Source organism: Ursus maritimus, unplaced genomic scaffold (assembly GCF_017311325.1).
Source record: "Ursus maritimus isolate PB19 unplaced genomic scaffold, ASM1731132v1 scaffold_13, whole genome shotgun sequence".
NCBI classification, from domain to species: domain Eukaryota; kingdom Metazoa; phylum Chordata; class Mammalia; order Carnivora; family Ursidae; genus Ursus; species Ursus maritimus.
In genome coordinates this window covers 62866816-62880576 of record NW_024423675.1, presented here as the reverse complement: position 1 = coordinate 62880576, position 13761 = coordinate 62866816, and positions in this window count along the sequence as shown.

The window sequence follows — 13761 nt, the reverse complement described above, 5'->3', positions numbered from 1 at the left end:
ATAGTTTCTGAAATGGAATGATGCTCACAACCTGTTCCATAAATGAAACAGATGACAAAGACTGCATTTGATATCAGTGCTTCTCAGCCTACCTGCGGTAAAGGAGTCGTGTGTGTTTGTCCGTTTCCTATCTATTGCAGACCAGTATGTGGTTTTACTGGGCATGAGTAGCTTGAAGCTCACAACACATACAAGCCCAAGGTGAATTCAACAACATCAGAACTGGTCTACATCCTATTCAAGGAGACCTGTCCACCAGCCACACACCTCATGATGATGTCAGATTGTATAAAAGTTTCTAGACGCTTACTCCCATTTCTGCACTCATCTGATTGCAAACAGAGCAGCAATTCATAGACCGGTTCTAATAGTGCATTCTATGCAATCCAATTTTTGGTAAAATAACATATATTCATATTTATATTTTCATGAGAAGTCTTTATTGTACCCTGGGTACACAAATAGATGTTCTAACACGGCAAGCCTTCAACGAGTATTTGTGGATTGAGTGACATCTCCAGAGTCCATATAAGCATAAAAGGTGGTCTAGAAGGATGAACTCCATGTTCACAAAGTCACACCAAGGGCATTTGAATGTTTAGCTGATTTCATGAGTTTTCAATTGTAGATTTCAATTTATAGATTACTTTCCTTTTGGAATTAATTTTTGTTTGTATTTTATAAATCACAGATGTTTACTTTCCCAGTCTACATTGGAGTCAGAAAGTAATTTCTAGTTTGGTTGGGCTGATAATTTCTTTCTAAAAGTACAATAAAATTAAGATCATTAGATCATCTCCTGGCAATAAGATGCAATGAGTTCAAGTCCTCCTTTCCTTTAAAGACAAAGACAAAAGGTAGAAATTGCAGGAATTCGGGTCCTTTTTAGTGCAGTTTGTATCTACGCACCAACACTGGCGTTCTAACACAGGTTGTGGAATGCTGGTAGATGGAATATCCAATTTCGTGAGATTTTAAAGCTCTGTCTTAACATGAAAAGGTGAAAGCCATCTGAAAAATTCAAAACGAAACCTTTTAAAAATGTGGCCTGAAATAATAGTATGAGAAGTATAAGAATACCCAGCATGAAATTTTTATATAAATAACGATGATAAATGGCTACTACTGGACAGGAGTACACACAAATATTTCTGTTTTATTTCTTTCTATATTTTTATTGAATTAATTGAGGTCTAGGTGATTTTACCATTTATCTTGAGTGTAGCAACTGGACGGCTGTGTTTGAGACACCACTATAAATATTAGGAGAAAAGGCCAGGCGGAAAAGATGTTTATAGCTAGGAAACTAGTATGAGCAGCAAGATGGGGAGAGGATAATAAATCTTTATTTCATTTTCATATTAAGATGCCGTTGACTCTGGAATCCGGAGTCTAAATTCTAATCCCAAACATACAGTGAGATAAAAAGTATGTGAGACATGTTTACTTGTCCTAAAAACAGATTAGAGCTCTCTGTGTTACTCATTTCTGCCTCTCTGCCAGGTCGGGGCCGCTGAGACCATGGGTCTGTCTCGTGCCTCATGGGGGAAGCCCGGTCACCTTCCTCAGCTCAGCCTCGGGCTTCAGTGAGTGGCCAGGGTGACACCCCCCTCTGAGCCCCATAACATGTTCTCCTGGAGAGGTGTCCTCGGAAAGCAGAGGCTCCCCACGGAAGCTCACTGCACCAAAAGGCAGGCTACAGCTCCTCTCAGTCTTTTCATCTAAATGAAAACTTCCTCCCAGCCTGTCTTTCATGTCCCCTTCACCCCTGACCCTCAGGCTCCCTAGGAACCTTCATGGACCCAGACTCTGCCCAGGGATTCTGCTGTGTGCTTTCCCCTCTACATCCATTCTGCTCCTCAGAACTACACTCCCCCAGGAGTGTAGATGGTCCTTTCACAGAGGAGAAACACAGGCTTGGAAAGATGAACATCGTTTGTCCAAATGTCCCCCGACTGTCAGTAGGTTATGGGGAATGCAGACCGTTTCTGCGTTCCCGGCCACCTGTGGGTGGGTCTCCTTATCCCCACGACCAAGACGCTGTCTTTGCATTTTCTTTTGTACTTTTCCCACGACCTTCACGTGAGTACAAGACTGTTTTTGCTTTTGCTTTAGACCTGGGTCTATTTTTGTTTTGTTTGTTTTATGTAAAACCATCTTATACTTTCTATAACAATCTCTATACAATACTTCTGACAAAAGCTATTGTAGGGGTTCTTTCTTCACTGAAAGACATTTTAGCAGTCGTATGGTCTAATTTCCTTATTTTGCAATCAAGTAATTAAGGACCAAAGAGATGAAATAACTCATCTAACAGGGCTTCACTCAGTTCTTGGCCCAGGGAGAGCGGGACACAAACCCACACTCTATCATCAAGTCCTGACTCAGATAATCTTGCAAAGCTGTCATTTCATAAATTATTCTTTTGACTACAAATATGGCATATCCTAGAAACTTTAAAAATCTTTACCTTTCAATGTCAAAATTAACTTGTATGAATATAAAGCCTATTCATTCTTCATTGAAATAACATTGTCAGTTAAATTTTCTATAGTGAAGAATGGGAGGTTTTGTTGCAAAAATAAAGATTTTTAGCATTTATAACACTGGAAAATAAAGTGACCTTAATAATTCCCAAGCATTACATTTGTTTACGCGGGGAAGAAGCGTAACTGGACAAAGCCGAGTCAGCTCCCTACCTGGGTTAATAGTACCGCGACAACCTCAGGTTCCTGGTTTTGAAAATACCCCACGGTTATGTAAGGTATGATCATGGGACACACTGGGAAGGGTACACAGAAACTCTGTACTATTTTTGCAACTTCTCTTGAGTCCTAAACTATTTCAAAATAAAAAGTTATTTTTAGAAAAAGTATTGATATATTGCTATGACAACCGGTCCTGAAAATTCTGTGCTGAAAATGACTGTGCCATTGAGTTCTTCCTTTCAAGGACAGGACAGTCCCCACACTCCAAACCCAGCCCCACCTCCCTGGCCCTGCTCCATCCTGTCTCCCGAGGAACCAGCTTCAAACCTCAAGGGGTTAACTAGAGTTTTACAGGCTGGCCTGAACATAGAGACCTCCTTCTTACCATTGAGTCCTTGGGCAAAGGCTCCTGTGTTCCAGGACCAATTTACAAGTGTACTTTTGGGGCCCCGCCCATTCGTAAATTGGGGGTTGTTTTGTGTGTGCGCTGTCTTGAGTGTGACCTTGCGTTTAGCACAGAGAACAAGTGAAACTGAAGCCACAAGCTATGGATTTCCTCTGTTTCAAAATAGGCGTTCATCTTGGGGTGGACAAAGAAAAATTTCGACCAATAGGTGATCAATTTCGTTTTGCCAAAGTCTTATAAGAAGGCTATGACCAAAAAACAAAAACAAAAAAACTTAAAAAAGAAAACGTATTTGTGTTTCTTCTACTCTTTGACTGTTTTAGTCCTCGGTGTTCGTGACCTAGCTGTCTTTGCTTACGTACACGTGGTATACAGGGTTTTGTGTGCACAACGCGTAACACAGCTGAAGACACACCAGGACAGTTTGTATTTGATAAGCTGGCTGCCCTGAGCACCTTCAGCTTGTGTTCACCGGTGCAGACACTGCAGGATCACTGTGTGAATCTCCACGTCCTTAACCGTCCCACCCCCACCCCCACCTCCATTTCTGCAGAAGGTCCCATCCGCAAGCTTTTCTGGGAATCTCCAGGGGCTATCTTTTATGTGCACCCCACAGACTGAATTGGCAGTTTTGGAACTTCCCCCTGCTTATTCCCCCCAGGAATCTCTAAGACTGTGGTGGGGTGGGGTGGGCGTTCTCTCTTGTGCACTGGAGAAGTACATCTTACCCGTGGGTTCAGTTCTTAATTTCACATTTTATCTTCTGCTTTATCCCTCAGGTCTGCATGTGTTTTATCCCCCAACACAGTCAGGGTCCAAGCTCTTTTCCACAGGTCTCCTGTGCTACGGTTAAATCAAGAGGCATGCCTGGGCGTATGTCCCTAAATAATCTGTCCGTGTGTCCAAAGCACACAGACAAATCAGGATGACTACCTATTTGGCCAGTCAGTACACACCTGAATCTCAGCTCCAGACTGAGCCCAAGCTCCCTGTCACATGCTAACACTGGCCTTCCCACGGGGCTTTCCATAAGCCAGCCCCCTAGCCAGTCACCTTTCCCAAGGTAAGCCCTCCCTTCCAGTTACTCTGTGAAGTGTCCTCATAGACCGCTCCTCACACCCATGCCAACTAGTCTTCTAGTTATGCTGAATCCTTCTCTCACATCTGACATGCTCTCTCTTATCACTGTCTTCTGCCTATGTCACACCCAGCATGTAAATATACACATCCAGTACATATGTACAAGGTGCATTGTGTATATATATTGTGTCCAAATACACACACACACAGCTACATCCACACACCCATGTCTCTCATAACATAGCCATCTGCTATAGCAAGGTGGTTCACTTCTGGAAGTGACCCTAGAATTCTCCTTCTGTCACTCATTTGCTGGGTGTCTTAGACACATCACAGACCCCTGCTGAATCTCAGTGTCAGCCTTAGTGAAATGAGGGTAAATAACAGTATTAAGCCCACAGGACTTTAGGGAGAAATAAAGGAAACACTTGACGTTGTCTGCTCAGCACAGTATTGGACAAAAAGAAGGGTTCAACGTCAACTCTTCTTCAGAATGTCTCCCATCTTTAGGTTGCACTCAATCCCACCTCCCCCATGTCTCTTCCCTATATTTGCTTCTCTTAACTCCTGGGTATTTATGGCCATGTTGTAACACCTACCCTCAATACACACCACTGAGCAGGAGGACTGTTTCTAACCGTGCCCTACAAATTATTAGCGTCTTCTTAATCTCCCTAACGACCAAGACTGCGGTATATATTTCTCTTGTCTGTATTTTCCAGTGTAATGCTGGACGTTTCACAAGGTACACTATAAATAATCCATCGGCTCTCTGTGTTACTTTAAGGGAAACTTAATGACTCATTTGGTTAATAGTCTAGAATATTCATATTTTCTGAAACACTTTTTTTTAATGCTTTGGTTTAATAATACCTTCCCCTATATACAAGCGAGAAAAATAAATTAGGCCTTCTGTGGTTTCCAGAAACCATTCTTCCCCGTTCATCCAAGAACAAGAAAGCCATGAGCTCACATTATCCAAATGGGCCCAGATGCCTGACGCAGTTCCTAATTATTGTTCCACTGACGTTTTCTGATGTGCTTCTGATATGCCCGTCATGAGTTGGTAACGCCAAAAAACAAGTTACAAAGGAAACTTGGCAGGGCACCGGGGGATTTATGCCTTAGTGCCCTTGCGGGTTATTATATAGACACAGTCTAAAAGATCCTCAGTTTGCCCTGTCGGCAGACGTTGGTTGAGAGGAGCGCATTTTATGCACCAGATACAAAGATAGACAAACTGATTTTTAAAGAAATCTTCCCACTTGGCCGTTTTATGACTGTGAAATCTCCATTGGAGAACATCAAACAGATTTCTGCAGATGTTTGTCTGAAGCGATTAGCATAATCCTTACTCAGATGTTAACTGACGCAAACACCATGGGAATCATAATTCTGAGTATGATTTTTCAGATGGCGAGTCCCTTCTTCATGGTATTTGTTAATATAAATATTTAGGAAACTTCGCTTGGGAAAAAAATGTGAAATTGAGCTTTAAATACTAGCTCTGCGATAGGACTCGAGATTCGCATTATCCTTTCAGGAAAAGCAATGCTCACGAATGTGAGCGGTGGAGACTGTTCCGGAGGCTGCGTGAATGAACCGTGAGAGCGTTCCCTGCTCACGATGCAGCCCCTTAAACGCCACACGGTGGACAGTCTGAGCGTGGTGACGTTAGAGGAAGACCATTTAACGCGGTACATGCCCACCTGTAGCAATCGACTCGACAGGTGGATTTTTTTACATGATGAAGTACTTTTAACTTTTTTTTTTTTTTAGATTTTATTTATTTATTCAACAGAGACAGAGACAGAGACAGCCAGCAAGAGAGGGAACACAAGCAGGAGGAGTGGGAGAGGAAGAAGCAGGCTCATAGCGGAAGAGCCTGATGTGGGGCTCGACCCCACAACGCTGGGATCACGCCCTGAGCCGAAGGCAGACGCTTAGCTGTGCCACCCAGGCGCCCCTGAAGTACTTTTAACTTTTAAACAGGATCAATGGATTCTAGTCTAGGAGGCATGTGTAGACGCACCCTAAGTTTCTGAAATCTCAAACTTAAAAACCTACAATATTTAGGTGTAAGGTTTGCCATCCAGAGCATGGTAGAAAATAACTCTTGCCCTTCCTGACGGAGGCTGGCGTGAAGCCCCAAAGGAAGCGAGGCCTGACTTTAACCCACTTACGTTTCAAATAAATCAAAATAGTAACTTTATAGATCTTATTTCATTGAATCCCCAAGCCATTAGGAAGAACTAAAAGTTTCGTATAAAACAAATGCAAGCTTCATAAAATAAATGGAATCTTCAGATAGGCATAGATTTTTCCTAACGGAGGAAAAAATCATTAATTTCTAAAACATGTCATAAACTCCAAATACATTGCCTATTGGAAAACGAATATTGTAAAAACTGTCGGATGCTATTTTGTTGTCAGGGGATGGCACTAAAAAGTCACCACATGGGAATCAAATGGGAATCACAGGTGATGTTACTAGAATAACCCCGCTGTGTTAGGAAACTGTAAGACTATCTGAGGCAAGTTTTAAAAGATATTAAAACTTCAAGGTGCGACTTGAAGGGAAAAAAGAATTCAAATAAGTTTGGGTAGGCTTTGCAACCAAATTTTACTTTTTTTACTATAAAACTTCTCAGAGCCCTCAAGGTACATTGTATGTGTCCAAGAGGGAAATGTGGTGTGCATGGTCTTGGCCACTTATGTTGACCATGGAATCCTCTACCACAGATTATCTTAAAGGACTGATACGTCCTGGCAGCGTGTTTGGGGAAAATACACAATGCAGCAAAAGGCTTGATGAGGTCTGTGACAGTCTCCTGTGGGTGACAGAAGTGTGGCAGGATGGTGCTGATGTGACTTGGTGGCTTTATAGCTAAAGAACTGAGCCCAGAAAGTATGACAATGAACCAGTTCCACAAAATCACAATTAGCACTGTCATCATTTTCATTCATTCATTCATTCATTCATTCATTCATTGAGTCCCATTATTGGGCCAAGTGCTGGACGTACAGAGATTAATAAAGTAGTATTCTTTTCTTTAAAGAGCTTACTCTACAGTAGAAAGGGTGGGAGGCATGTGAGCTCAGATCAGAGGCTGGAACACTGGGGCCATAAAGGCGGGGTGCTGAGTTCTGCCTGACAGTCAGACAGCCCCTCCCGCTGGGTCTGATTCATGGGGCGAAGGGCATTCGAGACTGAAGAGGACAAATGTACTAAGGCAAAGACAAGGAAGCCACATGTCACATTTGAAAGGCTGAAAAATTCTTCCTACAGCTGGGATTCGGAATGAAGAAATTCCTTCTAAAGATGAGATTGCTAAATTGAGGAAAATTCCTGTGAGGATATAAGACTTGAGGCAAGGTGGCCATTTAGGCGGTCTGAGCGAGAGGATGTGGGAGCTGCCCTTAGGAGTGACGGTGGGGACAGAGGAGACTGAAGGACGGAAGGGATGTTAAGGAGATTGTGGGAAGGCACTGGGAATCTGGGGTGACCATAGGTATCTGACCTGGCAGCTGGGGGGAACGGATTGTGGTGCCCGTCAAAAGCCTAAAAAAGCAGACAGCTAGGAGAAAAGGGGAAAAAATCTGTTTTAGGCGTGTTGACCTTCAAGCCCTCAGGCAACGTGCAGACGGAGCTGTTTGGCAATTTCTGGTTACAGGAGAAAGCCATGTGGGCATCAGGTCAGAGTTTGGGAAATTGTGTGCCTGTATCTTTAGTTTCTTTTTTCATTATTATTCAAGCATGCTTAGGTCTCTCTACTCAAAGAAGGAAAAAAAGGGAAGGAGATGGAAGTGAATAAAGGGAAAGAGAAGAAAAGGGAAGAAAAGACAGGAGGAAGAAGGAAGAAGCCAAGCTTCCTAGACCCCCGTTCCTCCCGGGCACTGCCCACTCCTTCTCCGGGTCGCCTGCTTCTCCCCGCCTCGCTCCTCTGCTGCTGTCATGCACCTGGACTCGGCACTCCACTAAGACTATGACAGCAAGATCATTAAGGACCTCCTTTCGGTTTGCCATTTGCAACAACATGGGTGGATCTAGAAAGTACAATGTTAGCGAATTAAGCCAGTCAGAGAAAGACGGATACCATATGATTTGACTCAAATGTGGAGTTTAAGAAATAAAACAAACAAAGCAGAGGGTGGGAGGGAGACAAACCAAGAAACAGACTCTTAACTAAGGAGAACAAACAGATGGTCCCCAGAGGGGAGGCGGGAGGGGGGATGGGGGAAATAGGCAATGGGGGTTAAGAGGACACTTATCACAAGAGCGCTGAGTAATGCATGGAAGTGTTGAATCACTATATTGTACACCTGAAACTACAATACCACCGTATGTTAACTACGCTGGAATTTTAAAAAATCTTTTTGGCTAAATCCAATTGATAAGAACTCAGTTCGTCTTTGACTTCCTAGCCACCTTCGATGCTACTGAATTCTTCCTCATTCCAGGAGCGCTTCCTTCCCTTGGATTTTGCGAGCCCCCAAAGCCCACTCCTCAGACCTCTTGTTGGGTCCTTTCCTCCTGGATGCCCTGCAATTTCTCTCCTCTCATTCTACAGACTCTCCTAGGGCAGTCTCCATGGGCCCCTGGCTCCAGTGATTCATATTAAAAGTAGTTGTGGCTGCAGTGGCAAATGTACCCCAGATATATAATGCCTCAAAGTTAATGGGTGCTTGCTTTTGCTCACTCAAGGAGCAACTCAGAGCCTCGTCACCTCCTGTCCCCAGATTTGCCACTCTCTTACTCCCACCCTCTCTCCCTCCTCCTTCCTCATTTTGGGAGGCAAAATTTTGGTGTTTGTTTATACTTCCTCTGCTCTTACTTCTTTTGGTGGAATAGAAACTAGAATGTTCCAGATATTTTTCACACACGTCATTTCATTTAAACTGTTATACTATTTTTAACAGAGAAAACCAAGATTTAGAGAGAGTTAATTCATCCAAAACATAGCAAGGGCAGAACTAAAATCCAAGCCTGTCAAATTCTAAATATGATGGCTTTCCCACCTGGTCGTGCTGCTTTTTTTTCCTCTTTCAGAAAGAGTAAAGTTCAAGCAAGAACAAGACAACCATTAGTAAGAGATAGGGTTGAGATTGGACCCAGGTTTCTAAACCTGCAACCAGAGTTCTAAGTCCTTTTTATATTGGTCTATTCTATATCTTTATCAACATTCACCATAAATTTCCCAAGTTCCTGACTCTGCATTTGCAGAGTAATTGACATTTGACCAAGAGGGACTTGGGCAGAGCCAGAAGGAAGGAAAGCCCAAGGATCACTGCCAATGTCACCCACACTCCCAAGTCTGTCTCAGGAAAGGCCCTCCTTATTGCTCTAGGTGGTAAATTGCAACTGCCTGAATTCTCGACTCAACCTGGCCAAGAATATAGAAAATAGAATTTCCACCCCCAAAAGGGTTGCACGACAGATAGCTCTTTGCATTTCTGGGCACATGCTTCTCCAGCCTCTAGTAGAAACACCCATTCATTTTAGTGTTTGATAGGCACAGCTACATAGCCCCCAATGAATTAAGATTATGTCCCCGAATCCATCTTTGAAAGGAATTCTAAATGGAGTGGGGAGAAAGAGAGAAAATTAGAAGGAACTGGATGGAAATTACTCTTCTCTAAACAAATTTAAAAGCCCTCCCAATGCCAAAAACATCCAGGGTTCTCTGGTGTCTTGCAAGCCCATGAATGCTGGCAACACGCTATGCCATTTGCTACCAATATTAACGCTAGTGGTACCTTCTCGAATGAAATCAGGAGCAGTTATATATCGCCGGTGTAGCTATTCCTGTATAAAAGCATCCCAGATTCAAGCGCTGCTTTCATCAATCTGTAAATTCTCCTATTGTTCCTGTCTTCACAGATTGGTGATCCAAGCCCAGGCTTTGCCCGGAAGTACCCTGGTGCTGCCAAAGGTGGCTTTATGAGATGTGGGTTCTCAGGCATAAGTACAACCAGGGCTCTATGACACTGGGAACCTTCCAAGAACTCTTGAGCCCATTAGAAGTTGTCCTTTCTGGGGAGAGGCACCTGACCCCCAGGCCTGGCAGGGAAGACTGGGGGGCCTGACTCATGACTGTACTGCCTCCTCTAACCTTCTTCACTCTCCCCCAACTTCTACCCCCAAATACACTTGACTGTTGGAATATTTTATTTCAAAAAACTTAGTTAAAATAATACATGCACATGAAAGAAAATTAAATGATATAGAAGGACATATGGGGAAACAATAATCTCCCATATGACCCATTCACATCCCCCAGAGCTGACCATTTTTTAATGATTTCCATGTTCAGTCCTACTGGAAATTACCACTGTAATGTGTAGCTATAAGCCCATGCTTCCATTTCTTGTTTAGCAAATCTTGACAGTATCCATTGACCCTCTTCTGCAAAAGATAAAGTATTCCTTTCTCATAATCCTGTAAGTATTTTATGACTGCAGAATAATTTGCAGTTTTCCCTATTTAAATAGAGTTGTTCATCTCTATTTCTTGTCCTAGAATCCTAGGCAGCGTCTCCTGGCTCAACCACAGAAGAATATTGGCATCCCTCCATCCCTAATGTTCCATCCTTTTTACTGCCCTCTGTCAAGAGTGATAAGACCTCCAGTGTGAACAACGATGTGGACAATTCCTAAGTGAAGAATAAATCTCGCTGACTCTCAGGTGTGCTCCCTCACAAGTCCATTGTCACCCTAATCTTTCAGTGGGCTGCTAGCATTTGAGAATGAGGAGGACTCCCTTATTCTACCTTCAGTGACTATAATTTCATCATTCACTTTTGTGTTAGTCTGCTTTGAGGTACAGTCACAAATGACGACCTGAGAAAGCTTTTAGCCTCTCCTGGACAGAAATGAAAGTCAGAGGAGGAAAGAAGTGAAGAGCTCCTATAATGGTATGTATCCACATGGCCACACACTCCTAAGCTTTCTTGTGCCTTCTGACTCCGCTCTTATTCAACCCCAGGTGTGCTAACTCCATCACATAAGGGCCCATCACCCGATCTCATGACTTGGTTGGTCTGACAGAACCCAGCCTGTGGTAGGCAACTGTTGTCATGCCATCGCTTTGTACCTTATAGTCAGGGCTCAGCGGCATGCTGGTCGTTCTCCAAAAGGCGTCTAGTTCTTATTACGGCCGGCATGACTAAGCCCCAGGAACTTAAGGGTCAGTGTTACAATTCCCCTCCCCAGGACATGGGTTTTAAAGTCTACGTAGCACTTTTTCCCACCACTGACAACTCTAATCCCACAATATCGGGCAGGTTGTATGGCCCAAGTGGCTGGGCTGTTGCATCAAAGCTCGGACCTACTCTAGAGCCCTCTCCTGCTGTAGATTTCACCCCGACACAGCAGTCCCTGTGCCACCCAGCATGTGGGTTGACATTATGCTTCTTTCTTTATGGTGGGAGATATAAGATGTAATCACTTGTCCTATTCTTTGGATGGGATATTAGAGCATATCCCTGGCCACTGGATCCCTAAAAATTTTCCTGATATGGCCAGTCCCTGAATCTTCATGGAGTTATTGTGACACCCTCTGGAAGACATGTGCCTTACTAAAGCTTCCAAAGTGCTTGAGACGTCTTGTCGTCCAGCCCCATAGCGTGATGCCATTAATACAGGAAATCAGTATGCGGGGTGTTCAAACAGTCCATATCTCCTTGGACTGTATTATGACAGAGAGTGGGAGAATTAGCATAAGTCTGAGACAAACTGCAAACTTATACTATGGGCCATTTCATGTGAATGCACAATATTCCTGGTCCTCTTTCCTGTAAAGGATGAAGAAGAACATATTTGCCAAATAAATGGCCACATATCATGCATCCGTGGCTGTGTTAATCTGTTCTAGCAAATTCTATCAAAGATAACACGTTTGGCATGGCAGCTGCAAGTCAGGCTACTACTCAATTAAATTTGTGGTAGTCTCCTGTCATTCCCCACGGCTCACCCAGGTTTTTTCAGGGCCCAGAGTGGTGAATTAAATAAAGACATGTTATAAAACACCGTCGTTACACCCCTTAGATCTTTAAGGGGGACACTAATTACCATCACCCCCCTCCAAGGATGCAATATTGTTTATTTACTATCTTCATGGAGACAAGAGGTGGGGGGAGACCAGTTTCTGAAGGTTTTCGCTTGGGCTCTTACCCCAGTAGTCCAAGGACTTAATGTGGAGGTCATGCCAACCATCAAGGATGTCCATCCCAATTATACTTTTGGGGACCAGGGATGGTCATTGAACTCTGTGAACCTAACCTTAGCCGTGACTCAATTTCTTACCCACACCCAATATGTGCCCTCTCTAACATGGGGGCCATGATAATGCTTGGAGTTCCTGTATATCTATGTCAGCTTTGACCCTATGTTCTACAATCCTTGAGATGTTGGGTATTCTCCTTCTCCAATGCGCAGTTACCTGAGTAAACGGCCATACGTCCCTTTGGGGAAAGACTGGGGTAATCATTATCTTGTACACTTGCTGTGAGGTTACAGAACCCTTCCTCCTGGAGACCCAGTCACTTTTTAATAGATGAATTTCAGGTTAAAAAACTGGCTCGGGTTCAGCAACTTCTTAAAGAATCGTGGCACTTTATTGAAGCAATTGCCCTCAATCTCCTGATCATTCATTCATGTTTCTTCTGTTGGCACAGATTGAGAGGTAACCTTGTTGGCACGTTCAAGTTTCCCCTAAGAATGCTGTAGTATACCAACCATCTCTGTAACTCTGGGGCAGTCAGATCCCCCGACTGACACTCCAACTTTGCCATTTATTGTGGTGATTGGGTGATTAAGTACCTCCACAGGCTTTTGGGTTTCGGGTCTTACCCCGTTGATCTCAGGGAGCCAAATTCTGTCATAGCCCGATCAGCCCTGGCTTACAGAGGAGATCCATCAGAGTTCTCAGTGATGCTGGTGCCCCTCACTAGTGCACTCCTCGCCGCCCTGGCACGGACTATCACTATTTCCAGGCTTCTGGGAACCCCCGTAGTTGTGGGTTCACACTATATTCTGAGGTCTTAAGTTTTTCTTTTTTGTTTTTTTTTTTTTACAAGTCTTAAGTCTTGTAACCTGGAAAACTGCTCTCAAATCAATAAACTCTCCTTTATCCAACCTTATGTTTTGTCTTCTTTGTTCAAAACAGCACCCTCAGAATCCAGTCTTATGTGTCCCCTTCCAGCTCCCATGCTGACAGTGCTGATCACTCTTCTTTGGGGTAATCCCTTTCCTCCCTTATCAGAATCAGTGCACCCCTGGCTGGGTCCCCTGTAATCGAACCTTAGTTGTAGACCTGGTGCTAGGAGGGGAGGTAGCTGTGGAGCTGAGGGGCCACATGTTGTCTTAAGAGGTAGCAACATCCTCACTGTTTGCAAATAAGAGGGAGGGGTAAACCACTGCCACAGGCTCAGAGGAATACAGAGAAATCCACAGGAATCCAGATTCAAGATGGGGGAAGATGGGAGGTGGCAGGGAGCTTGATGTCTGCGAAAAATGGTGGAATGGAAACCTCCAAATGTCCATCCCTTCATAAAAGCAATGAAAAAA